This window comes from Triturus cristatus, chromosome 9, assembly GCF_964204655.1.
Source record: "Triturus cristatus chromosome 9, aTriCri1.1, whole genome shotgun sequence".
Lineage (NCBI taxonomy): Eukaryota > Metazoa > Chordata > Amphibia > Caudata > Salamandridae > Triturus > Triturus cristatus.
Window position 1 is genome coordinate 836,165,699 of NC_140592.1, and position 27,658 is coordinate 836,193,356.

Sequence of the window (27,658 nt, forward strand, 5' to 3'; positions counted from 1 at the left end):
CCTCATGCTTCCTGTCCATGTGATCCACGTCACCTTGCAATCTTTTCACAGTCACCTGAATACCTGGGCTATCCACCTTGCCCAAGTTCCTCAGATGGCCCCTTGCAGGCTGTTCATTGGACTTGCAAACGGCACATGATTTCTGTTGATTGGGTTCACAAGCTTTTTGCATTATCTTGCCACAAGGCTTCAAGCCTCATGGTTGGTTTGCCACAAGCAGCTCAAATGTCCTCTCCATGTGCCCAAAGCATCTCACACTGTCAGACTGTGTGCCTGCAAAAGTCATAATCTGTTCGTGTTCAAACCTGCTCAGTGAGCTGTTAATTCTCCGCCATCTGTACTTGGATCATTGGTGACAATGATAAACCTGTTTTTGCTGTTAGTCTATGACGTTTGCTCAACAGTGATGTAACCTATGCAAAACTCATTTAATTTGTTTCAGGATGGAATATTCCTGCAATTAAAATATGATAAAAAGGAAGTAATGATGTGGCCAGCTTAAGAGAAGATGTTTATTCTTAAATTAAATTTCATGATTCACATACTTAACAAGTGTTACAAACCAAAGTATTACCGCTTTAACATATGTCTGCTGTTACATAGACTCACGTCAAGCACCATCTCTCCACCTCAATACCAAAAAATGCATGTCATCGGTGGGAGGACGAAGAGCTGCACAGAAGTCCAGGCTTTTGGATGAAGAAACATGCAGTGTAAATTACAGGGTCTAAGCTTGAACAGCAGTGAGAAAGCTACGTAAGGATAAGGTTGCTGGGTGAAAATGACGATAAGTGAGTCATCACAGGAGAGTGGAAACCAATGACAGACAAGGTACATTGACAACCCAGGGGAGACACCAAAGGCTAAAAAAAAAAAAAAAAACATTAAAGGAAAAGAATAGGGAAAATGAGTTTTGAATAGAAAGATAAAATACAAAGACAAACTTAGTAAACCAAGGAGGTGTGGCAGAAAAGGGTGACTCGCCATGTGAAGAACAACCAAGTACACCAGTCAACAAAGATAGGTTATGGTGCTGGCAAAAGGCGAGATTGGATGGACCAAAGAGCAGAGCTAATGGTGCTCAAATTCAACTGACAACCGTCAAGTCCAAGGTATGAGGGATCTTGAAAAATAACCAAACACTGAAGTATTTTTGATAATCCATAACAAAAGAGAAATATACAAAATTATTATTTTTTAAGTAAGAGGAACGATGAAGTCACTAAGGGTGAAGCAGGGGATTCTCAATCAGGCAGCCTCATTGAACATTCTCACTTGCAAGAAGAGGTGTGCAAAGAAGTGAGAAAATGAAGGCTTTTGGTTCCTTTCTGACCCAGGTAGATATTTCCAGTATACCCATACCTAGGATAGGGGGTTCTCAAGGATAGGAAAGAAATAAGCAAAGGCTAGATAACCTGATAAAATGGATTAAAATTGATTCAGAGACTGGAGCCATGCGAGTGTCACCGACCATGAAAGAAGCATCTTCTCAGGCAATGACCAGAGAGCAAGTGCCACCCACTTCACCTTTTCTCACATGCTTTATTTATGAATCCCTCAACTGAGACCATCTATTTCCCTTTTACCTCAGCACCAGTTCCCTAATGGAACCTTTGTCTGCACTTTAAAATCTAAAACGCAAGCTTTCATACATCAATCAGAAGCCTGAGCAAGGGATATGCAGAAAGGGTGGTGGACCAGAAGCTAAGAAGAATCATCAAAGTGCAATCCAAGAGCGTTAAAAGGAGCGGGGAAGGGTCTGATGGACACGCAGAAAGCTGGCCAAATGCAAGAATAAGGTTAGTGAATAGGACTAAAATAAGGCAATGTGGGAACACCAATCAATTCTCCTTAGTTCTTTATAAAGCGGAAATAGAATTGGAGAAGCGAGTGAAGGTTATGCCATGATGAGCAGGTGGGAGGGGGGGCATTGTTAGTTTAAAGAAAGAAATAGCACACAAGTGAGTGCAAGTCAGTTTAAGTAGAAGAAACAGCTTATAAGAGGAAAGTGTCAGCCAGGGGTTCCTTTGCCAGTGCATTTTCATATGGTTACTTATTTTGTAGGGAAAAAGGAACATTGTTTAGTCTGCATAGCTCCATATAAAGTACTTACTTTAAGATATGTTATCTTAAACCATGTTTGCCACGTTGTAATGGTGTGAAACAGCATATTTTAGCATTCCACTGCACAGTTCATGAAATATCCGATTAAAGAAAAAATGCTTTATTTTTATTAAGGAATGTTTAGTAAGCAAAAAATAAATGCAGTCATCATGTTTTGCAACTCATTTTCAGCAATATAACATTTAATGCAAAAAAAATATTCATCAGGCAACATTGTCTTCAATTTCTAACATGATGATTTTCTAACCAGAGTATTTTTTAGTTAAACTGGGTTAGAAGAATTCGAATTTTCCAAGGTCTGATATCTAGAATGTGGCTACGTAGTTAGTAAGGGTCAGACATCAGAAAACAACTATAAAGCTGGCTAACTTGCCCCAATAAAGTCCCTTGAGGCTAAAGAAAAAGATGCAGAATTTAATGGGGTCCCAGATTTTACACTGGAGTGCAAAGGCAAAGTTCTGCGCACACTGAGACCAGCAGTGTGAGGATGCCACTAGCAGCAACCCAAGAGACGCAGGGATTCGTAGATCCACACTCCAGCTGCACCCATACCTGGGGGCGCTGGCTTAAGTGTGCATTGGCCGAGAAGGAGCCGTAGACTGGTCCTCATCGTCTGTGATGTGGTCTTTGAGGTTCAAGGACAACAATCACAAATTGTAAGTGACAATACAAGCCTCACTAGGCCTTCACACAAATATAGGCATTGGTCTTTATGCATTGTAAATTTACACAGAATTTTTATTTTTAATACATAAATTAGTGCCCTGTTTACACTTCTAGGCGCCTTAGTGAACACACTTTAAACAAACTTATTGGAAAGGTATGAATGTCGTAATAACCAAGACAAAAGAATTACATGACAATGTTCAAAATATTCGAATTGGGTTAGACCTCATGTTATCAAGTGCATGCACATGTAAAGGAGAGAGTTGCAGTGTATGGAAACGTCATTAAAATGGGTTTAACACACATTTTAGGCTTTCAGGAGGCGAAGAAGCTTGGATGAAACAAATTATATAAACTATTAATCTCAAACCCCTCTCCCACAAAAGGATGGAACCTCATTTAATTTCTCACAAAAACATCGTTGCCACAGTGCTCAGCCGGTGCTGCCGTGAGGGCAACGTTCATTCAGAGCAGTTTATTCAGCCAAAAGTGATAAGCACGTTGGCCTTGTTGTTTTGCTTTTCCCACTATCAGCGTTTACAACACCGAGTTTGCTTAGTAGTATTGCTTAAAAAACAGGAATGATTGAAAGTCACCCTCATGACATGGGGTGAGTGGACACTACACAACAGAACACGGGGGCCTTTCCATCAGACTGTGGGCTTACACATAACCTAGTTCTAGAAAAAGGTCACGTTAAAAATATTTTAGAATGCAACAAATGTGTAGTGATGATATAAGGTATAAACACACCACTAATGCTCTCTGTAGCCAGACCTAAAAACAAACCCCTTAGCTCCAAAAACAAATGCAACTTCATGGATACCAGATGACCCCATGCCCCCAACTTTGGCTGTTTTTGTTTGCAGGCCGTTGTTTTTGAGCATCTTACTCAACCGGTTCAAGTTGCACTGCTCCAACCCTACAGCGCTTACGTGCACTGGTTTGTTCAGTAACGGGCCTTGACTTGATAGGAGAGGCCCCAATGAAGTGACCTCACATGTATCCCTTTGGTAAATGAAAGGGTTGCAACAAAAAGACGCAAAACGAAGCGCTAATTGTACCCCCAAAAAAGGGAGTTACGTTTAATCGAGCTGTAATCACGTGGACACATATAGGTGAGAGGATGTGGCATATCGGCTAGAGGGGCCAACTTTGACGCTGGGGAACCAGGTTCGAGTCTGGCAGGAGGCTAAAAAAAATCCTGTGATCCTGGAAAAATCACTTCATCTCCCCATGCCTAAACAAGCATGTGCAATGCAATAGGTCTCGCATTAGGAAAGTTTGAGCTTTTTGTATTGTAAATTGACTAATTTTTTATTTATGTGTTGGTATTGAAAATATTGAAATTACTAGCTTTCTCATGTACAATGTCAATAATTTTAACTGTTGCAAATGTGACACCTATAGCATTTGTAATGCAATATGTGTTGCATTTACGTGACTTAGATGTCTTGATATTACAAATAACAATGGCTTTTAATTTTTGCAAATAATTAATACTTAAATAAAAGTTAATGTAAATTATAATGGCAATCGTTTAAACTTTTGTTAATAACTCTTGTGAAGATTATGTTTAGTGTATTTAATTGCGCCTAAAATCCAAGAACAGAAGTTAAACATTATCATTTTTTTTGTGCCTTTGTAATAAAGCCTAAATATTGAGAGAACATATTAGAGCCAGTTGTTGTTGAATGGTTGTACAGATTGATACTGTGGTGGCGGTGAGTGATGTTGTGGTGGTGTCGAGTGATGCTGTGGCGTTGAGTGATGCTGTGGTAGCGCATAGTGATGTAGTGCTGCCCTTGAGTGATGCTGTGGTGGTGCTAAGTGATGCTGTGGTGATGCGATAGATAGAGTGCAATAGTCAGATAGATCGATAGATAGATAAGATAGATAGTGAGGGCGATAGATAGAGTGTAATTATGTAGAATATAATTATGTGGCACTGAGTGGTTTTGTGTGGAGTGTATGTTGATTTTAGTGGCGTGCAATTATGTGGCATTGAGTGTATCTTGCATTGTTTGCATTGTAATTAATTGGCACTGAGTTATTTGGAGTGCATGTGGCATTGAGTGTAGTGTAATTATGTGGTGTGTAATGATGTGGCACTGAGTAGTATTTGAAGCGCATGTGGCATTGAGCGCTGTGTAATATGTGGTGTGTAACTATGTGGCACTGATTGTTTTTTGGTTTTTGGTGTGTCTGTTGTATTGAGTGCATTGTAGTTATGTGGCATGTAATTATGTGGCTCTGAGTGGCATTCGGAGTGTATGTTGCCTTGCCTTTCTATGGTTTCTTAAACCCTTAGAGGCAATTATTTTATTTTAACTAAAAGGATGGTAGTTAAGTGGTGTTTACGGCAGGATGGTCGTTAAATGGTGGCTACGGAGAAGCTGTGTGCTGAAAGGCAAAGAGAACACGGGCATGAAAGTGAAAGCGAGGATGAAAATGGAATGAGTGTGGCAGGATGGTCGTTAAATGGTGGCTACGGAGAAGCTGTGTGCTGAAAGGCAAAGAGAACACAGGCGTGAAAGCGAGGATGAAAATGGAATGAGTGTGGCAGGATGTTAGTTAAATGGTGGTTACGGGGAAGCGGAGTGCTGCAAGGCAAAGAGAACACGGGCCAAAGCTGGAAGAAAACACGAGATGTGAGAGGCATGTGTGTGTGGCAAACACTGGTGGGGCTCAGAGCATTCTGTTGCTGCCTTGATGCCTGTGTGTGTGAGCAGTGGGGCTGTGTGTGTGAAGTGCCTAAAGTTGCAAGAAAACATGTGGTTATTTAAATCCTTAGACGCAGAATTAATGGAGCTAATGTTATCGACCTTAGAAGGATGAAAAGAGAATGAGCGCGGCATATGTTAGCTTTGTAAGCGCAGAAAGAGCGTGCAGGGCAAACTTATTATTTTGGTTGTTTGAGACTCAGATCTGGGCAAAGCTGCAAGAAAACACGGAGGGGGAGGGCGGGCTGTGTGCTGAAGGCAAAGAGAACACGGCATGAAAGTGAAATCGATGGATGGCAATGCGTCCGCGAGACTAGCCCTGTGGTGGGGGAGGGACAGTTGTGAGAGGCGCCATGAGGAAACAGTCTCTCGGCAATGCTGTGATGGGGGAGCGCATTCCAGGTGGGGGAGCGGACCCTTTGAAGTATGATGCCGAGGCTGTGGTTACACGTGCACGCACCAGTGGGCTGAAGCGCTTCCCCAAACGGATTGCATGGCGGCACGATGCACGTGATTGTGCGTGTGCTCGCCATGCAATCCACTTTTGGGAGCACTTTGAAATGCCCCTCTTACTAGAGTCTCGCATAACGATTGCGTAAACGCAATAGCTAGGCGAGACCTAAAAATGAATGTGTCCAGCTGTAAAGCACTCGGATACCTTCGGGCCGAGTTCGCGCTATATAAAACTACAAAAATAAATAAATAGGTGCATATAACTAGAAAACATACAATCAACCATAAAGGAAAAAAATAAGTCACAGAGTGGGTGTGCTTCAAATCGTGGTTAGCAGCTAGTAACACGAAAAGTGAGACCTGTGTTTTAGCAGAGAACTAGCAGATGAAGGAAGGAGAGAGTCGGGTAGGGTGGATGGAAAAACGTGGTAATATATGAGGAAGGAATATAAAAATGAGGGAATAGCAGAGTGCAGGAAGGAAGATAGAAATTCCAGATATAATTCTTCTAGAACTATATTTCTAAGTATTTGCATAATAGAAGACAGCAAAAGTTCAATAAAGGTATTGTAACATTCACCATGAATTTTTAACAAACCCAGTTCAATTGGACATGGAAAAAAGTTCTACGGAGTGGCGTTGTAATGACAGCAGGTTAGTGATAAAAGTAAAACGACAACAGTTCAGATATTTACTGCAGGTTTTGTAGCTGCTGAGTACTGCAGGTCCCGTCGGGTGGCGCGCGCTCCACCATCGCGTCTTGTCGACCCCCGTTCGACGACAGAGCCTTTCCCGGTCAAGTGGTCCTAAACATTTCACAATTTCGATAGAGAACTGTTGAACTGTTAAGAACCACTGCACCGGGTAGACCAGCGGGCTCCGGCGGGAGCAGGTCTGCAGGAAGGGCGTTCACAGCGGCGGGGCAGCCAGCACCTGAGGGGAGAAAGAAAACACGAGATGAGTAACCTTTGCAACAACAAACCCACGCGAGGCCCTCCTCGGGCTGCATTCAGTAGACGCACAGACCAATACACCGAGGCTGGGACGAACCAGCCTGCTCCTCCCCTACCCGGGTGCCTGTCACCATGCCTGCTCCCCCCTGGGGGGCCCCCCTGCCGCACAGGTGGCCTCTTTTTGCCGCATTGAGACCTGCACCCCGCCTAACCCAGCAGAAGAGGGTTCTCCTCTCGGTTCCAACCAAGAAACCTTTGGCGACACAATTCAAGTGTCCTCGTCAAAACCCGCCACCACCCAGCACAGTTTGCCATCACGTTGTTCTCTCTATATCAAATTCGAAAAGTCCAGTCAGTCCTGGCGCACTCTGGGATTTTACATCCCGTGCTTTGTTTCTTAAAAATCAAACTACAAGTCCCAGAATGCAAAGTTCTTTCAGCAAAGAAGGAGTGGCGGCGCCCAATAAGTAGGACACACGGCGTCTCAATGCAGGTGCCTACTTTTGCTACGCCGTGATATTTAGTTTACTAATGGGGGAATCTGATGTTAGATGCACTATACTAATCACAACGTTTGCTTATGTACTGGGCCGGCTCTGTTCCTCCCATGTTTCCCCACCCTCCCACTAGGCGATGATCCCAGGGTGCAGCTAAGGCATAGAGCGGCAGGTGCAATAATTGGTGGTACGGGCGAATCGGTGCACTCCAACTTAGTTGCGTTTTTTTCAACTCACAAAGGAGTGATCCGGTCCCATTTGTGTGGCTTGCGCTTAGACCTACCTATGAAGCCTTTGCTACTCTACTGGGCACAGGTGTTTGAGCGCCCACCTCATCTTTAGGGGGTCCTTTCAATAGCCAACCACTGCTGTCTTATTGAACTCAGAGGGACTTCCGTGCATTAACACTCATAGCGAATTTGCTACGCCACTGCCCCTTCTCAGCTCAGGTTCCTCTTTCGTTCCCCTCAAAGGACGTGCCAAGAACAAAGTAAACGCCTCGCACCCAGCACGGTGCAGTTCGAGCCTGCGCAGGCATGGTCCCGCTCTCCTATGGGCCTGCCTCACCCGGCCATGCCCTTCTGTTTACACCAAGTAAGCCGGGGCACGCCTTGCAACACCCACTTCCCAGGCGGCACAGAAGCCGACAGAAGCGAAGCACAGTCTGCCAACCCGTGGGAAACATATTTCAACACCGAGCATGAGTGCGCTGCCCGGGCACGTCCCACGCACCCGCGGGCTGCTCACAGGCGAGCCCGCCTCGACCAATGGCTGAGATGACACGCGCCCCTAGGTTCAAAGTTACCTGTGTCCGTTCCCAAAGTCCACGGGCATGGCTTTGGACTATACCACACTTCCGGGTCAAGGGTGGCCCTCGAAATACAATATTATTCACACACCAAGGATAACCAAAATGAATCAGTCACTTGGGCACGGCTTCCAGTTAACAAGCCACTGCATTCTGGGAGCTGTAGTAATTATAACACTTGGACTGTCACACATTAATTTGTAAAGGCACACATACCTAGGACTTGAAAAGTTGTTACGTAAACTGCTAACATATACATACACACACACACGCGCATACTTACACCTACCTGTCTGTGTATGTATATATTGGAAGAGCTTCCATGAGCCCTCACACCAACAACAATAATGAATACCTGACCCTCGACTACATAACCATGCACCGCCACAAATAGCTTCGAGGCGTCACTGTATGCATACAATTAACTGCTGCCGGACTCCTTCCCACAGGACTAGAAATATTATGCATTGTAAGACTCTATACTCACAAGAGTCCCCTTTGAAACCCACATGAAACGGTCTGAAAAGATCACAGCCAATACTAATAGAGTTTCGGTTTATCACAAGTATCTGTCACCAATGTACAGTTTTTTCCAAAGTTGAGGGCGGGGGTCCTTCAAGAAGTTATTACGTTGATTTGCGTAATTTCAATCGAGTCAAGGCTACTAATCCCAGAATGCACTGATTTTTATAATGAAAACACACGACGGTTAAAGTTGAGTTCTGGTGGCATGCAGTAGCTTTTTAATACTAGATAAATGCAGGTGGGCAGTCGTTTGCACTAGGATCTATGCCTCCTTCGCTGTCTGCCAGAGCGAGGAGACCACTAGTCATTTTCACCAGGCCATGTGCCCGGCTGCCCGCTTTCCTGTTTCACCATACTCTAAAATGGACTAGTCCACTACGACCCCCCGCCTTTCGTCATCACCCTCACTGGACGGTCAGAGCTATTTGATCTCTCCGCTACAACTTGAGCCCATCCACCTGCCTCCCTCCCCCTGGAGTTGGGCTGCCCTCACTTACCACCAGTGGTGCCAGGCTGCTGGAGTTCCTCTGTTTAAACCCTGACGCTTGGTCGCCTCTTATATATGGCTCTCTGCGAGCCTTGCCTCCGCCACCAGCCAGGAATGCGGCCCTGACACGACCAGTTTTTCAAGAGCTGCTGTGCTTTTTTCTCTCTCCCGGTTTGCAAGGTGCTTAACAGCGCAAAGCGTCACCGCGAGCAGAGCCAAACCTGTTCTCGGCAGCCGGTGCACTCCCTCGTAGTCTTGAAGGTTGGACCAAAAAAAACCCGCCCCACAGGTTTGCAAGACGCTGGAGGTGGGTGAGTAAAGGCGCTCCACCCAGAGAGCGCTCTCACAGGCCCAACACCCTGCAGCAGCAGTATCTGTTTATGACTCTTGTTCAAGTTTCGATTTGATCTGCTGTGTTGTAACCCTGTTTAAAATTCAGAGATGGTTATTAAAAAAAAAAAACCTCCACCTTTCTGCGGAGAAAAAAAAACAAGAATAGAAAATAAAGTTTCCACCAGGGCAGGGTTGGAATGGGAAGTCGGATTAAAAAAACATCCGTATCAATGGCCAGGTGTCAACCTACATGCGTGACTTGCAGTTGCTCGAGGGGTGGCATGTTTCCCCCCCATTGTTTGCTTTCAACACAACCGCAGTCTCGATTGCTGCATTTTTAAATGCTGTATTCAGTCAAACCTTACGAGAAACTTTAATTCGGGTTCCACCCGGCTAATAGTTTGTGAGGTCACGTCAGGCAACTGTTTATCTCGGAACTACAATACATTGGAGTCAAATCCACCAAATGACGGCCTCCTGACATTTCCAAATTCGATTTGCTTCCGCACAATGCACTACTTTCTTTGCTGCGGACCAACGGCTGTGGCGTAACAAAGCCCTCCCCCCCCCCCCCCCCCCCACGGGCGCGAGCTTCAGGGGGGCTTCTCAGCACAGTACCCTGGCCTGAGAGGTCCTAAGTGAGTACGTAGGGGGTGGGGGGCTCCATTTACTTTGCAGTGCCCTACCCCCTCAAGTTTCGTTACGCCAGTGACCAACGGTCGCCATTTTGTACTATTTTGGGCTGCCCAAAGTCAACTTTTGTCACCTGTTCCAAACTGGCACAGAAGCCCTGTTCAGGCTCACTTGCCCCTGGACAGTTGGTTGCAGTGGGCGAGTTGCCTTTATAAAAGTTCCTTGGGCACAGTGCAGCCAGTGTGGAATTTAGCAAGATCCCTTCAAAGTGTGGCTGTCTTCCCCCCCCTCCCACCCCCCTTTTTCTGGAGAGATTTGATTAATCTGGACTCTCCAAGCAACCACATCACAGCTATTTGCCATAGTGACCACACCGTCATCCGCTCCACTCAACACGTATGCACAGACATCACCCAAATATTACACTGACACATTAGTTATGGGTGAAGAACTGCTGCAGGTTTATTTCATACAACATAAGTATGACAATAGAGTGGGTTATCTTACGGGCAATCCAGGGCAAGCAGCCCCTCGCTGCTCCGCCCGCCTTGCGAGCCGGCACGCACGGTGGGTCGAGGCCCGGCAGTGCGGCACATTATTTTCGGATCCTCCTTAGGATCACGTGATCTGTCTCATACTCCCGCCCCTTTTAACAGGGGCGGAGCGTGTTATGGCACACCCCCGGTTGGTTAGGCCCCCCAACCGCCCGAAGGACTAACGGGGCGCCGTCGCGGTCTTCCCAGAACCTCCTTCGGCTGACGGACCTTGGCTCGGGCACCCTTACTGTGCCGGACAGGGGTACCCTTACTGTACCGCCTGTCGCAGAGGTACCCTTACTGTACCCTTCTGCCTCCAGATCGCCCTGTAACTCCGCCTGCAACGCAAGAAAAAACATTATAACATTCCAGCTGCATGCTTCCTATGCCGCGCAGGGTAAGCGGAGAGGGTGGGATCTCGCGCGGCCAGGAGCACACAGGAAGCAGAGGGCGAACTGCAAGGGCGGGAGGCATATATAGGGCCTGGCCCCGCCCAGCCCAGTGGCCCACCTCCCCCAGCACTGCCCATTGGGGGCCTCCCCTCCCCACAGGTGCGGCCTCAGGGAGCGATGGACCGGGGGGGAGGCTCCCGACGGGCGGCCACTAGAGGGCTGCCCTGCTGATGTCCCCCTGCGTGGGACGCGGGCAGCGGCAATCCCCTTGGTGTCCCGTGGGACCTGCAGATTTCTGGACTTCCGTCACCAATTTAATTGCTCTCCGTCCATATGGACGTCAACTAGGACTGCCAACTGTCCAGTATTTCAGGAAGGGGCCCTTTCTGCACAAAAACAATCCTTCATGCCATGGAGGCACCCTTGCATCATGATGTAAGGGTGCCTACGTTGGAGCTAGGCTGCTGAAAAGGCGCCAGCGCAGGGAGACAGGACAGGAATGCACCATATTACTTGAATACGGTGCATTCCTGCACCTTCACTTAGGTGTGGGCAACGCAACTAGGTGCTTTCCTGCACTGCCCTACGTCAAACTTCCATAAATAGGCCCCTCTGTCTTTTGATACATCAACACTAAACATACCCACCCATGAACAGTGATCATTGAGTGATGGCCCATACAAAAGGATGACAGCTAATGAAGAAGACAGCGCTTTGTGTCAATAATTAGTGCCTGCCTTGGGCTGTAAGGGCGCCCGCGTCGTACTGTGTATGTCTTTGCAACTGATAATCTCTTGCCTTTCTAGTATGATTGCCTAAGGGAAATTTTCTGCCACCGAAAAGACTAGCAGAAAGATCTCCTTACTTACAATACCAACAGAAAATGAGGATTACAGATCATTTCATGGTTAAAATGAAGATTTTACACATTTGTGGCTGTTAGACTTGTCATCTATTAGTGATTTCCCCTGTCTTTTTGCTTCTCTCCTCCTGTTTTTGAGTGTGTGCTGAACTTCCTTTTCGCTGGGTTCAGGACTCTGGCCACTTTATCAGTGCTGACCAGTGCTAAAGAGCATGTGCTCTGTGTCTAAACTGTAATGGCATTTGATTTCCAAATGATTGGCATAATTGATTGACTAAGAAGTCCCCAGTACATGTGCCCAGGGCCTGTAAATCAAATGCTACAACTGGGCCTGCAGCACTGATTGTGCCACCCACATGAGTAGCCCTTCAAACCTGTCTCAGGCCTGCCACTGCGGAGCTTGTGGGTGCAGTTTTAAAATGCCATGTCGACCTGGCAAGTTCACCTGCTTGCCAGGCCGAGACCTTCCCATTTACTATATGCAAGGTTCCACTAAAGTAGGCCCTGGGTTGTCCCATGGGCAGGGTGCAGTGTATTCAAAAGGTGGGACATGTACGTGTGAGTTTTACATGTCCTGGTAGTGAAAAGCTGCCAAATTCGTTTTTCTGTACAGCAAGGCCTATCTCCCCCATAGGTTAAACTTGGAGCTGCCTTGTAACACTTTACAAGTGTATCTTCCAATTTGGAGCAGATAGAAAATTGGAGTTTGGTGTCTCTGGACTCAATTTAAAAAAAAAAACATCTTTTAGTGAAGTTAGTTATTAAATTGCAGGTCTGAAAATGCCACTTTTAGAAAGTTAAAATATATATATATGCGAGACTGCACTCCTTCCCTTAATATGAAACCAAACTTTGAAAACTCATTTGTAAATGCGCGCGTTCTCCAGTGTCCGTGGATCGCCTCCGGGCCACAGTCCATATAATGCATTTGATAAGAACTCTCCTCTCAAGCTCTACACTGTCGCACAGCAAAAGAAATGGGAATGTATCCCACTTATGCGTTCTAGTAATCCAAGTCCTCCAATATTAACTTGTGTAATCATAAACATTTCATGGATCGTAACTTCATCAATTTACTGCTTTTTTTCATCAGCACAATGGAGACAGGGTGATTAAATCTGCAGTCTTTATTTAAATTTTCCAATACCAACTGCACGCCACTCCAGGCTTTATACAACGGTACGAGCAGATCAACCAATTTGAAGTAGACTCAGTGTAAAACCCAATGCATTTCGAGCCTGTTTGGCTCTTCGTCAGGGGTTGCTGAAAAAATATGATAAATAGTATGACTAAACATGGTACTATGCACGTTGTTTAGTATTACGAACGAATCATCAGTTACAGAAATCATATACCCATCTCTATATCCCTAAACGCAATACTACCTAATTTAAATAATATCAATGGCTGCCCCCACTTTTAACTATACACCTCTCCAAACTATAATTACCCCCTGTTACACTTATCCTGGTGCCATGCCACAAAAGACTCTTGCCCCCTCTCTCGTTATCTCAGACATTCAACTGTCCTTCTGTTTATCCCAGTGCCCTCTCGCTTTCTGGTTTACCTCATACAAAAGTCACCATCAGTAATCTGACCTCCTTATACTGGTCTCCATGAGTCTGCTGCTTCCTCCCTCTTCATTACTATTAGTTCGTAATCACAGCTGCGCTCACTCTCATGTTCTTAAATAGACTCACTACGTGATTCTAATCTCAAACCTCGTGACTATAACCCCACGAATCACATACAACCTTATCTGTAATGCTAACCAGAAACTCTCTCTCCCATAATGCACCACCCAGTCCTCAAACGGTCTTTTGCGTCTGAATGTAACCCAAACATTCTAACTATTTCCAACTGCTCTTGTGACTTAACATCATTACTGTGTCGAATCTAAATACATCAAATAAACCTCGTGATACGACTCAATGAAAAAACATCATGAAACAAACAAAAATTACAGAAAGAATACAACCATTCCTCCACATTACGTGCACCTGATTAATGTTGTGAAAAATACATTAAGTGAAAAAACAAATGACTTAAAACGAATGAACTGACGAACTTCCATGGTAATTATCACATGAATTATCTCAAACTGTTCACAATAAATGACTGATACTGATTGTGCATTCCATTTCATTTGTTCTGTCTCCGCGGTGATGAGTTTATATTGCGTTCTCTTTTACTTCAATTCATCGCCTCAAGGAGTTCATGCACCCCAGTGGTGGAGATGACATTATTCACAAGAAGAAGAGAACGCAATATAAACTCATCACCGCGTAATGTGGAGGAATGGTTGTATTCTTTCTGTAATTTTTGTTTGTTTCATGATGTTTTTTCATTGAGTCGTATCACGAGGTTTATTTGATGTATTTAGATTCGACACAGTAATGATGTTAAGTCACAAGAGCAGTTGGAAATAGTTAGAATGTTTGGGTAACATTTAGACGCAAAAGACCGTTTGAGGACTGGGTGGTGCATTATGGGAGAGAGGGTTTCTGGTTAGCATTGCAGATAAGGTTGTATGTGATTGGTGGGGTTATAGTCACGAGGTTTGAGATTAGATTCACGTAGTGAGTCTATTTAAGAACATGAGAGAGAGCGCAGCTGTGATTACGAACTAATAGTAATGAAGAGGGAGGAAGCAGCAGACTCACGGAGACCAGTATAAGGAGGTCAGATTACTGATGGTGACTTTTGTATGAGGTAAAACAGAAAGCGAGAGGGCACTGGGATAAACGGAAGGACAGTTGAATGTCTGAGATAACGAGAGAGGGGGCAAGAGTCTTTTGTGGCATGGCACCAGGATAAGTGTAACGGGGGGGGGGTAATTATAGTTTGGAGAGGTGTATAGTTAAAAGTGGGGGCAGCCATTGATATTATTTAAATTAGGTAGTATTGCGTTTAGGGATATAGAGATGGGTATATGATTTCTGTAACTGATGATTCGTTCGTAATACTAAACAACGGGGAACAACATTTACAACGCAACTTTTACAACGCACTACACTTACAACGCATTTTTTACAACGCAACATCCATTACAATGCATTCCATTACATAGCATGACACTACAACGCATTTTTAAAAACTACCTTTACAACGCATTCCATTACATCGCATACTACCTTTACAACGCATACCATTACAACGCATAATATTACACTACACTGTCCAACACTTACCCTACTGTTGCACCCCCTGGAGTTAGAATAGTAATTTTTACCCCTATACTATCCAACACTTTCCCTACTGTTGCACCCCCTGGAGTTAGAATAGTAATTTTTACCCCTATACTATCCAACACTTTCCCTACTGTTGCACCCCCTGGAGTTAGAATAGTAATTTTTACCCCTATACTATCCAACACTTACCCTACTGTTGCACCCCCTGGAGTTAGAATAGTAATTTTTACCCCTATACTATCCAACACTTACCCTACTGTTGCACCCCCTGGAGTTAGAATAGTAATTTTTACCCCTATACTATCCAACACTTTCCCTACTGTTGCACCCCCTGGAGTTAGAATAGTAATTTTTACCCCTATACTATCCAACACTTACCCTACTGTTGCACCCCCTGGAGTTAGAAAAGTATTTTTTACCCCTATACTATCTAATACTTACCTTAAATGCAATTTAATATTATGCGTTGTAATGGTATGCGTTGTAAAGGTAGTATGCGATGTAATGGAATGCGTTGTAAAGGTAGTTTTAAAAAATGCGTTGTAGTGTCATGCTATGTAATGGAATGCGTTGTAATGGATTTTGCGTTGTAAAAAATGCGTTGTAAGTGCATGCGTTGTAAAAGTGTGCGTTGTAACGACATACATCCCTAAACAACGTGCATAGTACCATGTTTAGTCATACTGTTTATCATATTTTTTAAGCAACCCCTGACGAAGAGCCAAACAGGCTCGAAATGCATTGGGTTTTACACTGAGTCTACTTCAAATTGGTTGATCTGCTCGTACCGTTGTATAAAGCCTGGAGTGGCGTGCAGTTGGTATTGGAAAATTTAAATAAAGACTGCAGATTTAATCACCCTGTCTCCATTGTGCTGATGAAAAAGAGCAGTAAATTGATGAAGTTACGATCCATGAAATGTTTATGATTACACAAGTTAATATTGGAGGACTTGGATTACTAGAACGCATAAGTGGGATACATTCCCATTTCTTTTGCTGTGCGACAGTGTAGAGCTTGAGAGGAGAGTTCTTATCAAATGCACTTTTAGAAAGTTGGCATTTTCTTACTTCAACCATTCTGTGCCTCTGCCTGTTCATAGTATACATGTCTGGGTTGGATGACAGTTGGGCTATGTGAATTCACTCTAGACAGTCACACTCAAAGGGAGTTGAGGTGTGCCCTGCAAACCCTGATGGCCCATCAGCAGGTAGATGGGTTTTCCTGAGCTAGAGTGGTAGGAGGAGTTGACACTTCCACATGAATAGGGCTGTGTCTATCCTTTCACAAGAAGCTGCATACCCCCCCCCCCCCTGTAGTGTATCTTGGGCCAGGGCCAGGGCCAGGAAGGGCATGAAATTGTGCACTAGAAATACCTTTCTTTGAAGTCTCGCTACTTCAAAGGCTAAAAATGGGTATAAGTACTGGACTCTGGACACTATATACTCAGAACATTTCTGGACTGAGGACATTCTGCCTGGAAGAAGAGCTGTTGTGCTGTTAGGAGGGACTGCCACTTTGCTGCTTGCTTTGCTGTGATTTATGAAATAAAGCAAAGATGGGGGAGCCATTACAACACTCCAGAGCCTTTACTGCACCGCTATAGAACAGAACGATGAAAAATCTCTAGCAGGATAGATATAAAATTTCACAGAGAGGCAAATTTGTTATGTGTAGCCTCACTGGGACTGGAATCACCCTTTAGGAATAAATCCTATGTATTCAATCACAAAAGCCATTCATTATAAGAGACATTGTTGCGCCACAAGCAGGAAAAGCAATGACACTACACTTGTATTCCCACACACACAGAAGTCCAGCTGGCTATGTGTCGGAAAAAGAAGAAGAGAAGATAAAATAGAGTCTGAGTACTGTGAAGGGAAAAGTTCCCTTCAGGACAAGAGCCCTCACTCACGGTTAGGTGACATGCTTCATCATATGGGTTCCCTCCTCACAACGTAGTGTGGGCTATGACTCCCCATAGACGAATGAGGTGCAGAGTGCAGAGAAAGTGAATAGGTGATTTAAAAATGTCTCTCTGGAGCCACATAAATTTTATTAAGTGGTCACAACGGCATGATTAAAATGCAGAAGGCTAAGGATTCAACAGATATACCCTAGTTTATAAGTTCAACATGTTTTGCCATTAGTAGGTCCCTTAAAGCGATATGAAGGCATTCGTCAGGACCTAAACTGAAAAGTCACTATGCATATGTGATAAAAGTAAGAAAAATATACCGGCCACCTTTGGAACAAGGCGGTCAGGTGTTCAACGACCCCCTTCCCTTCAGAGAGATTCGTTTACTGTGAAGAAATGATCATGTTAACGTGGTGTAACCATTTTCAGTTATTGTAAGACATAGTACAACGTTTTCTCTATTTTAACATGTAATAATCATGCTTACCTAAGGTGCGAAATTGCAAAGATCGCTCTCCATGCTCTTGCACCATCTCGTGGTGCCCAGCTGAAAGAGCATAGAGCATAGTGTCTAGTAATATTCAACTTTAGTACATGTATGTTGTGCTGAGAGAACAGTGGTAGGACAAACAAGGGTGGAATAAGCAGGTGTCTGTTAATTCTCTTGTGGGGGACATGATTCACTGTATAGTCTCCTTGAGACTTCATAATGTACTAGCACTTTTATGTCATGTGTCTCTTATTTCACTAACAGTGTACATTGTGACCCCACCACTCGGGGTACACACACTCCTAATAGTTACTCCCAATCAACCTTAGGGGATGATGCGTATATATGCACTGTAGCCCTTCCAGACCCGGTGGATGATGCAAGCCAAATAGTATCCCATAAGGGGGTCATAATACGCCATAAAGGCAAGTGGCCATGGTGGATGGAGCAGAAATAAAAATAAATAAATAAGAGAATGCCCTGCTTTCATGAGGGTCTCCATGTGCGGTATGCCATAGCCAATAAGTGGGGCATGAGGCATCAAGTAAAAGCGGAGATGGGCCCACTACAATGTACCACATGCAGTGCCTCCCGCACAATGAGGAAACCCCCGCTAAACCATGTAGGTGCTGCGGGAGCCCAAGGAATACTGCTGAGTGTTCAATGGCCCACATGGGGCCCAGGGAGAATCAACCACCAGTCTCTCTTCACAACATACATGTACTAAAGTTGAATATTACTAGACACTATGCTCTATGCTCCTTCAGCTGGGCATCACAAGATGGTACAAGAGCATGGAGAGTGATTTTCGCAATTTCGCACCTTAGGTAAGCATGCTTAATACATGTTAAAATAGAGCACACGTTATACTATGTCTTACAACACTGAAGATGGTTACACCACATTAACATGATCAATTCTTCACAGTAAACGAATCTCTCTGAAGGGAAGAGGGTCGTTGAACACCTGACCACTTTGTTCCAGTGGTGGCCTGTATATTTTTCTTACTTTTATCTCATATGCAGAGCGACGTTACAGTTTAGGTCATGACGAATGCCTTCGGATCCCTTTAGGGGACCTACTAATGGCAGAAACACGTTGACCTTATAAACTAGGGTATATCTGTTGAATCCCAAGCTCTTCTGCATTTTAATCATGTCCTTGTGATCAATGGATCCGGAGAGACATTTTTAAATCACCTATTAACTTTCTCTGCAAATCTTTCCCTCATTCATCCGTATTCTCTTAAGCTTATCTTTTGAGAAAACACCTCAACTCCTCCCCTCGGGGAGTCGTAGCTCACACTACGGTGTGAGGAGGGAACTCATATGATGAAGCATGTCACCTAAAGGTGAGTGAGGGTTCTTGTCCTGAAGGGAACTTTTCCCTTCACAGTACTCAGACTCTATTTTTCCTTCTCTTCTTTCTCTGACGGATAGCCAGATGGACTTCTGTGTGTGTAGTAATTCTCTCGAGGGATCAGTACCCTCTGGCTTTCACAGATCCCCTTTTTTGATGCCAAGGGTGTTTATGACTACACTTGTATTCACATAACCAGTTTTACTTACTTTGCATAGTTTACAAAAAAACTTACAAATATAATTACTGCTATACATTAAAAGGCAATTAGTGTCACAGCATTTAAATGCCAGTGAACTTTGGGACCACAATGACAGACAATACACTATTGTTGGAAGGTGACAAACAATTGCCGTCTCTAGGTAAAATCGTCAAGTGACAATAGACCTGCTAAAATAGTGCACAAATCAATTGTAGATAATTATTACTCAAACACTGGTATATAACAAGATTTGATTTCTCTGTTTCTTCCTGCTCGGCGTAAATCCTAGGGGGTGTGTCGACGAGTTTCGACCTTGTGATTAATGGCCTCTTCAGGACTCAGCGGAACAAATGTCACCCCAACACTTTGGTTCAAACAGCCCGGGGGCAAAAAGGCCTCTTTTGATGAGACAGGGTCAGAAATTCGCCATCAGCGCTCTTGCAGGATAGTTGTAAACTCCTTGAATGCAATCAAAATTGTCTATTTAAAAATCACAGACCGCATATGAAGATATAAAGAAAAGTGTCAGGGAGACAGGCCCACTATTCACACTGCCTTAGTAGAACTGGCTTTCAAATTCCAGTGACGTGGTTCAAGGGTGGTCGGACAGAGGTTTGGGTCGCAATGGGGATTCCCCAAAACTGGCTTATTGCAGAGCTCATTACGCCATGGTGATCTGTGATTTTTAAAAGAACGTAGGGAAGAGGCCATTAATCACAAAGCCACAATGTGTAAACCAGCCTCCCCTAGGATGTATGCCAAGCAGGAAGACACCGAGAAATCAAATATAGACCAACGTTTGAGTTATAGTTACGTACAATTGATTTGTGCCCTATTTGAGCAAGTCTATTGTCACTTGGCCTTTTTACCTAGAGACAGCAGTTTTTTCGCACCTTTCAACAATGGTGCATTGTCTGTCATTGGGGTCCCAATGTTCACCTTTATTTAAATGTTTTTCTCTGTGATACTAACTGCCTTTTGTTGTATAGCAGTAATTACATTTGAAAGGGTTTTTGGAAAGTATACAAACAACATCAAATAAGTAAAACTGGTTATGCGAATACAAGCGTATTGTCATTGTCTTTCCTGCTTGTAGCGCAACAATGCCTCTTATGATGTGTGGATTTTAGGATTGAATACATAGGATTTATTCCTAAAGGGAGATTCCATCTTACAAGTTTGCCTCTGTAAAATGTAATATATCTATCCTACTTGAGGATTTTTTTTTGTTCTTTTCTATGGCTTTGCATTATTGGCCTGCTGCTTCTGTCATGGGATTGAGAGGACTGGACTTTGCTCTTGCAACCTGCTTTCTAAAGTTTCTCCAAGGGCTTGAGTTGGGCTTGCTTCCTTTTGGAAGTCTCAGGGCCATCAAAGACTTCACCTGCAGAACCTGGGCTCCTCTGCTGAGCGCCCTACTCTGCCAAGTGGTGTCAAATCCCGGGCCCTTGGGAAAACAGCACATCGAGCTCGACCACAAACTCGGAACCAGCACGGCTGCCTGCTCCAAACTTGTGGTCCCCGCCCAATGCAACAACTGCGACTTACAACGCAAACCCTACCGCCGCCGCAGTACCTCCTTAGAACCACCCCATATGAGTCTCGAGTAGCGCATCTCCAAAGTGCGTAACGCCCGACTCCACCGCAGCACCTGTGTCCCTGTGGTGTGACATCGACTCCATGAAGTCGACACCTTGCGGCTTGACCCTTGACACTTCATCAACACCACACTACCATCGAAACCGTCGCCTTGTCGCACCCGCAGCATTACCTCCCATCCACCTCGCATCATCCCCGGGCGTCAGCGGCTCAATGACTCTGCACTGTCTACAAGAACTGACGCCTAACTTGCTTCAATGACACCCAACCTCTGTTGTGCAATGCACGAACATGCCAACGACCTGCACAGCAGTAAGGAAGCAACGTCGCAACTGCCTCAGCAACTCCTCACCCCCCCCCGGTATCTTGCATCCTCTTTGATTCACAACGTCGCCAAGGTACTGTACTGGGGTCTGCACAAATCTGTAGCTTGTTTTAGTCCAATAAATATTGTCAATTTTTCTAAACTGGTGTGTAGTACTTTTATGGTGTTTTCACTGTGTGTGTTTGCTTGTGCACAAATAATTTACACATTGCCTCTTTAGTTTAGCCTGACTGTCCTGGGCCAAGCTACCAGAGGGTGAGCCCAGGTAAACTAAGTGTGTACTAAAATTACCCTGACTAGGATTTGGGTCCCTACTTGGACAGGATATAAACCACTGCCAACTAGAGACTCCATGTCTAAAAGTGGAAAAGAAAAAGCGATAGGAAGAGTGTCAATTTTATTGCAAATCATATATTCGAAGATGTCTATACAAGAGTTGGCTGGTAACTTGTTTTGGTGTGGCAAATGAATTTAGAACGTCTTAAGAACTCATGTTGTACACTATCACACTAGAGTAGATCGACCAGTCCTTGCTTTTTCTTTCCATTCTAGTGTGTTGTAATGTAAAGGAGCTACCTTTTAACATAGTGCCCATACGTTTGCTTATCCAATTAGAAATATAGGACAACAGGCACCTCCAGGCAAAAGAACACAGACCAAACAAGATACTCAGTGCAGAATAGGTAAGCTTCAATTCGTTAAACAAATACATTACAGATTTCAATGTTGATTGATGCAAACGTGTGTTTTGTAGGGTAAAAATGTGTGCCCACCTGTAAAGAAACTTGATTTGAATATAAACTCAATGCATTTATAAATGCAAGAACGTAATTTAAAGTGAGTCTCTTCTGCTGCACTGGTTTCCAGAGCCCATGATATCTTTGAAATATGTTTAGGAGATACTTATATTAGGGGGGGCTTAGTTTGGGCGCAATGAAGATGGCTGCATTTTTCTGAGCTCCACGCTATCACCAGTGCGGACACTCAAACTAAAATGTTTTTCGGGTGATTTTTGATCACCTTTGGGCATCGATAAGCAGTGGACCAGCTCGTGAGCCTTGGGGACAGCTCAGAAGTTATTCAATCTGCTTTTATGTGTGCTGCCTCACTCGAAGATTTTTCACAGCGTCAGGGCTCTGAAATGGCGCCTGCTACGGAAGTCTAGTCATGGCACTGCGTGCAGTAAATGAAACCTGCTTGTGTGCTTCTAGTCCAGGCTTATTCCCCCTGTTGAGTATGAGGTACTGTACATGCAACTTTACTGCATTTAACAACAGAACCTGGAACTTTCACATTTTGGTGAGGTAAATTTTGTCTGTCATATCATTAGAATTCACAAAATGGTGGCCGCTGACAAGATCCTTTTTGAGGGATATACTTCCTAATTATTATCCCTAATAACAGCGTTGGGATGTAATTAATTGGTGGTAGATTAACACATGAGCAGTATTTTGTCTGGTATCCACTATTTTTACTGTGTCATGGTGACTTGGTGCTGGAACTATCTTTAATTCCCTCACTTTTCAAAGGTCCTGTGTACATTAGCTTTGAAGATCAATCCAATACTTCTGCAACTTATCCCTTATCATGTTGGATGTGCGGGTCTGATTCATTACTGGAGGCTATAAATGGACAGACGTTGTCAGTTTTTTCATTGTGTGATACTTTGCCAAACAACTTACTCTAATTTAAGTATAGAGATTTTCTCAGTGCTTGATGTTTATCACATATTTTACAGACGTGTTGGCCTTCTTTCTGTCTTGCAATAGTACCTCGCTTCTATTGAATAATTCCTACGTTACTCTGGGCATGTTTATTATAGCGTAAATTTCGACACACATCAGGACATTTGGTCATGGTTATTGTGATCTTTCCCAATGGCAGAAGGTATGGGTGTGACCACTAAGGGCAGACATTCTAAAGGGAACCTGAAACTATCCAAACAGACTTCACCTAACCTGGGCTTACCAGCTAAAGGTAGTCCTGACTGTGCCTCAACTTTAGAAACTATATTACTCAAACTTAATACTGTTCATAATATAGCACAGAGTACCAAAACGAATACAGATCTGCTTCAGATAGAGGTGGTGGCAATTCGTAATGACCTAAAAAATCTTTCATTACGTGTTTCCAATGCCGAAACAAGACTAAGCAGTGTGGACGACTTTTCAAACAAACAAGCAAAGCACATCCAAAGTTTAGAGCCTTCCATTATCTCATTAAGGAGAGATCTAACTGAACAGAAAGATCGGAATCGCAGAAGTAATCTTCGTATTTTTTGGATTGCCGGAGGATTGTGAGAAGTCTGCCCCCTCAGTGATTGACTTCTTAATTACTTGGATTCCAAATGTTCTGAATATCTCGTTCAACTAGGACTTTGAGATAGAACGTGCTCATAGAGTCCTAACTTTTAAACCGAGAACAATGTCTTCTCCAAGACCTTTGATCTTTAATCCTTTGTGCCATCAATATACTGATCAAATTCTGGCACAAATGAGGAAGATTAAGTCAATACAATGGAAAGGTCACAGAATATCTATTTTGCAATATTTTGCCAGAGACACTGTAATTCGTTACAATGGCCCCCTGAATCTACGCAAGAGACTCACTGATATGACTATTCCATTTTCCTTTACTGGTCCCTCAAGATTCCGGATCACTTTCACAGGTCGTCCACAGATTTTTTTATGAACCCCAGATCTTTCGACATTCTTGAATAATCAATTTGAATCTCAGATGGATTCATACTCTCTTCCTGGCACTTCTCGCCAATAATGAGTGGTATTTATTGGCATGTCTGTGCCTAATGCTTTTCATTTACTTAATACAGACGCTGGCTCTCTGCTTTTTTGTGCCTTCCCACAATCATTGTAGCTGTTTATGTATTCTGAGGTCATCCTATAATTGGTGATTATACACTGATGTTTCGCTCATTCTAGCTTAGTCATTCTCTATTAATAGATTTTCCTTTTTACATGATAATGCATCTTTCCGTACTGTTTTTAGTGTTATTTGGGTTTACATACCTTGCTTGTTCCGTATAAGGTTGGTTGTCCTAATTTATGTGGCTCTTTACAGATATATTTTTAAAACTGAATTACTATCTATATATATATATATATATATATATATATATATATATATATATATTCTTACTCACATCAATTTTTTCCTCTCTCCATAATCTTTTTCATTATTAGATATTTAGCCTTTATTCTTTTGAATATTCCACTTGCTATCTTCTTATTCTGTCTTTCCTCTGTTCAGTGGTCTTTTTAGGCAGTAATCCATATACATAGATATATTAACTCATGACATTATTCATCACCAATGAAATGATAGTTGATAGCTTTATGCTCTAGTTATGATGTCTCATATGTGAAATGACATCCTATAATAGACATTTTATTTTATTATTTTCTAATATTTGTTCTAGGTGAATAGTATCGTTCATGATATCTTTGCTGCACAGCTTTACAGTGGTCATTTATGCTGTATATTATACGTATCTCTTTAGACTACAGATCTATGCAATTCTTTGTTTTGTATTACTTCTCTATAAATCAGTATGTTTGTATGTTTCCATTTATTCTTTGTCTTATCATGAACTTTCTCTTTCTTAATCTCATGATTAATGTAAGTATCCTTCTTTTTTATTTCTTCTTTTTTCTATCTTCTATTTTCTACATTCTACTCTCTTTTCTTTGTTTTACTCTACCTTTTTGTTCACTTCTCTATTTGGTTTGTTTATTCTACTTCTTACTTGACTTCTTTTTTTGTGTGGAAAATCTTCTTATTAAAGAAGACAAACCAAAGAATAAGCATTGAATCATAAACCATACAGTGCAAGGGTTTCGAGCATTTCCTTTGTATTCACCAAGCAACAATATCGGCCACGTCCAGCTTTTACATGTATATTTACGACCACACAACGTCAAATTAATAATCACTCTAGTGTAGAGGAAGATGCTTCCAGCGGTGCACACAGCATCCCTCTATATTTGTTCCAGGTCCCCCAGATCTCTGTCCATTTTTTCGGGCACCCTCTAGCCTCATATATTACCCTCTCCATCTGCATGCACCAGTTCATATCGGTCATCCATTCGCGGAACTTGGGCGCCATTTCTCCTCTCCAAGTTCTCGCGATATTTCGTTTAGCCACCACATTTCCCAAGGCAACCCGGATTCTTTCTTTTGCCGTCAAGTCAGTGGCCTCCCATACATTTAAGAGGCAGAACTGGGGGTGGCCTCCATTGATTTCCTGCAAATCTCCCACATTTTAGCTGTCACCTTCTCCCAATATGAGTGTAATATTGGACAGACCCACCACTGGTGAAGATATGTCCCCTTCCGACCACAGCCTCTGGGGCACGGAGGGGAGCTCAGTATCCCATTTTTACCAGCTGCATACTAGTATAGTACACTCAATAAAAAACTTTTGGCTGATTCAATTTAAACCTAGATCGAACAGCCACTTCTCGGGAGGATGCCAATGCCTCCTGCCATTCCTCATCGTCTAAGTCAGCCACGTCCTCCGTCCAGCTGGTTCGGTTTGTCTCCCTTACCTGACTTCTCATCTCTTTTCATTGCTCTGCGTTGTTGATAATTTATTCATGTATATATACTATCTTTTCATATTCTTGTTCACCATTGGAATGTTAAATTATTTTTGCTGATTTATGTTATTATATGCACAAACGTACAATCTATCTATTCATTTTTAGATTTAACCTTCTTTCTTTTCCTGACTTTAATTATTCCACTAATTTATAGTTGGCTATATATTTTATATATTGTGATTATCAACTTTACATCTTATTTATATAAACTTTGTAGACCGGTATACAATACCTTAGATTATTTATCTGCTGATATAGGCTTATTTTATTTATTTATTTATTTAGTTTATGAAATTGTATCTGTTTCTTCAATACTTAAGTATATTGTGTTTATTGAATTTGCATTATTTATTCTTATTAGTAAGATATAGGCAATACAGGAATACACCGGTGAATGTTATAATTGTATCGCCGTTCGGCGACAAGTCTATCGTTGAGCTGTCTGCACCGATATTGATGGCCTCTGTGGTTGCTCCTCCATGTTGTTTTCCCCATGCAACTTGTCTACTACAGACATCCCCTGGTGGGGTTACACTTTGTTAATACTCCATTCTATCCGGGAGTACTCATGCTCTTTATTTTCTTCCTTCTATTTTTTATTCCTTTCCTTTCTCTTCACCCTAATTTGGGACATCTGCTTCACTCTACTTTGGGATACATGCTGCACTTTCTTTAGGTTTTAATTATTTCTTGGCTTCCTTTTTACCTTGTTATCAGATGCATTCATCCCATACATATCTATGTCTGGCTTGAATGTAGTTTCACTTAATTTTCGGGGGTTGAATCACCCTGTTAAGAGGGCCAAAATTTTAGATTATTGGAAAAGTTTATCGGGTGATGTGGTTCTACTTCAAGAAACTAAGATAGCCTTTAAAGACACTCTTCTTATGAGGAAAGATTGGGTTCCTTATGTTACTTGTTCTGAGGCTTCTGGAAAGAAGAATGGGGTTGTTACTCTTATTTCCAAAAGCTCTGGTTTGTCTGTTGTTACAGCTGAGCATGATACTAGTGGTAGACGGCTACTTACTCGTTTGACTAATGGTTCGGATGATCTATATATTATGAATTTGCATGTCCCAAATATTGATGACCCACTTTTTTGGCGTAGCATAAATAAAAAACGTACTGATATTCCACAGAATTCAAGAACAATTGTTGGCAGGGATTTTAACCTTCCCTTTGATCCTATTTTGGATAGACACTCTGCATAAACACATTCTCAATATGTGCTCGTCTCATCATCTTTTTAATGCATGGAGATTGAATAATCCCACGGGTAGCAATTTCACGTTTTTCTACTCTCCACATTCTAATTTTTCTCGTACTGATTATCTTTTGATAGATGCCTTTCTTTTAAAACATACGAGAAATGGTATGATTCATCCAATAGTTGTTTCTGACCATGCGGCGGTTTCTTTAACTATTCTTAATCTCACAGATACGAGAGGACCTAGCAATTGGCGTCTCCATACAGAAATTCAGGAAGATAATGATGAAGTTAGAGAACTTAATGAGGAGATTGATAATTTCTTCAAAGATAATGAGTATTCGGTGAACTCCCCAATAGTATTGTGGGACGCATTTAAATGTACTATTCAAGGTCACATTATTAAAAAAATGGCCAAAAGAAATAGTGAAATTAAAAAATCCCTTCAATCTCTGGGGGATGATATTAAGCGCAAAGAGGAACTCTTTAGACACTCAAACAACAAATCACTCCTGCAGGATATAAAGCATTTGAAATACTCTTTGAACTCTATAGTTACTAAAGGAGCTTATATTGGTGTGCATGCTAAAAATTCCCGACACTTATTGCTACCGAATCGAGCTGGTAAACTGCAGGCCGCCACGCTAAAATATCAAAATACGAATGTCAATACTACTCATATCTCCCATATTACTGGATTGAAGAAATTTCATACCCAAGAAATTCTTGGGGTCTTTCTAGAATTTTATGAAACAT

General features: G+C 42.8%; 1 long non-coding RNA gene across 1 annotated transcript; it reads right to left on the reverse strand.

The window, feature by feature from the left end:
* Nucleotides 1-871: 871 nt before the first annotated feature.
* Nucleotides 872-9,344, reverse strand: LOC146798918 (uncharacterized). The gene is made up of 2 exons (XR_014968794.1): nucleotides 9,247-9,344; nucleotides 872-6,899 (listed from the first exon to the last, which is right to left on the reverse strand). It is a non-coding gene; the product is annotated as an uncharacterized LOC146798918 (long non-coding RNA).
* Nucleotides 9,345-27,658: the final 18,314 nt, after the last annotated feature.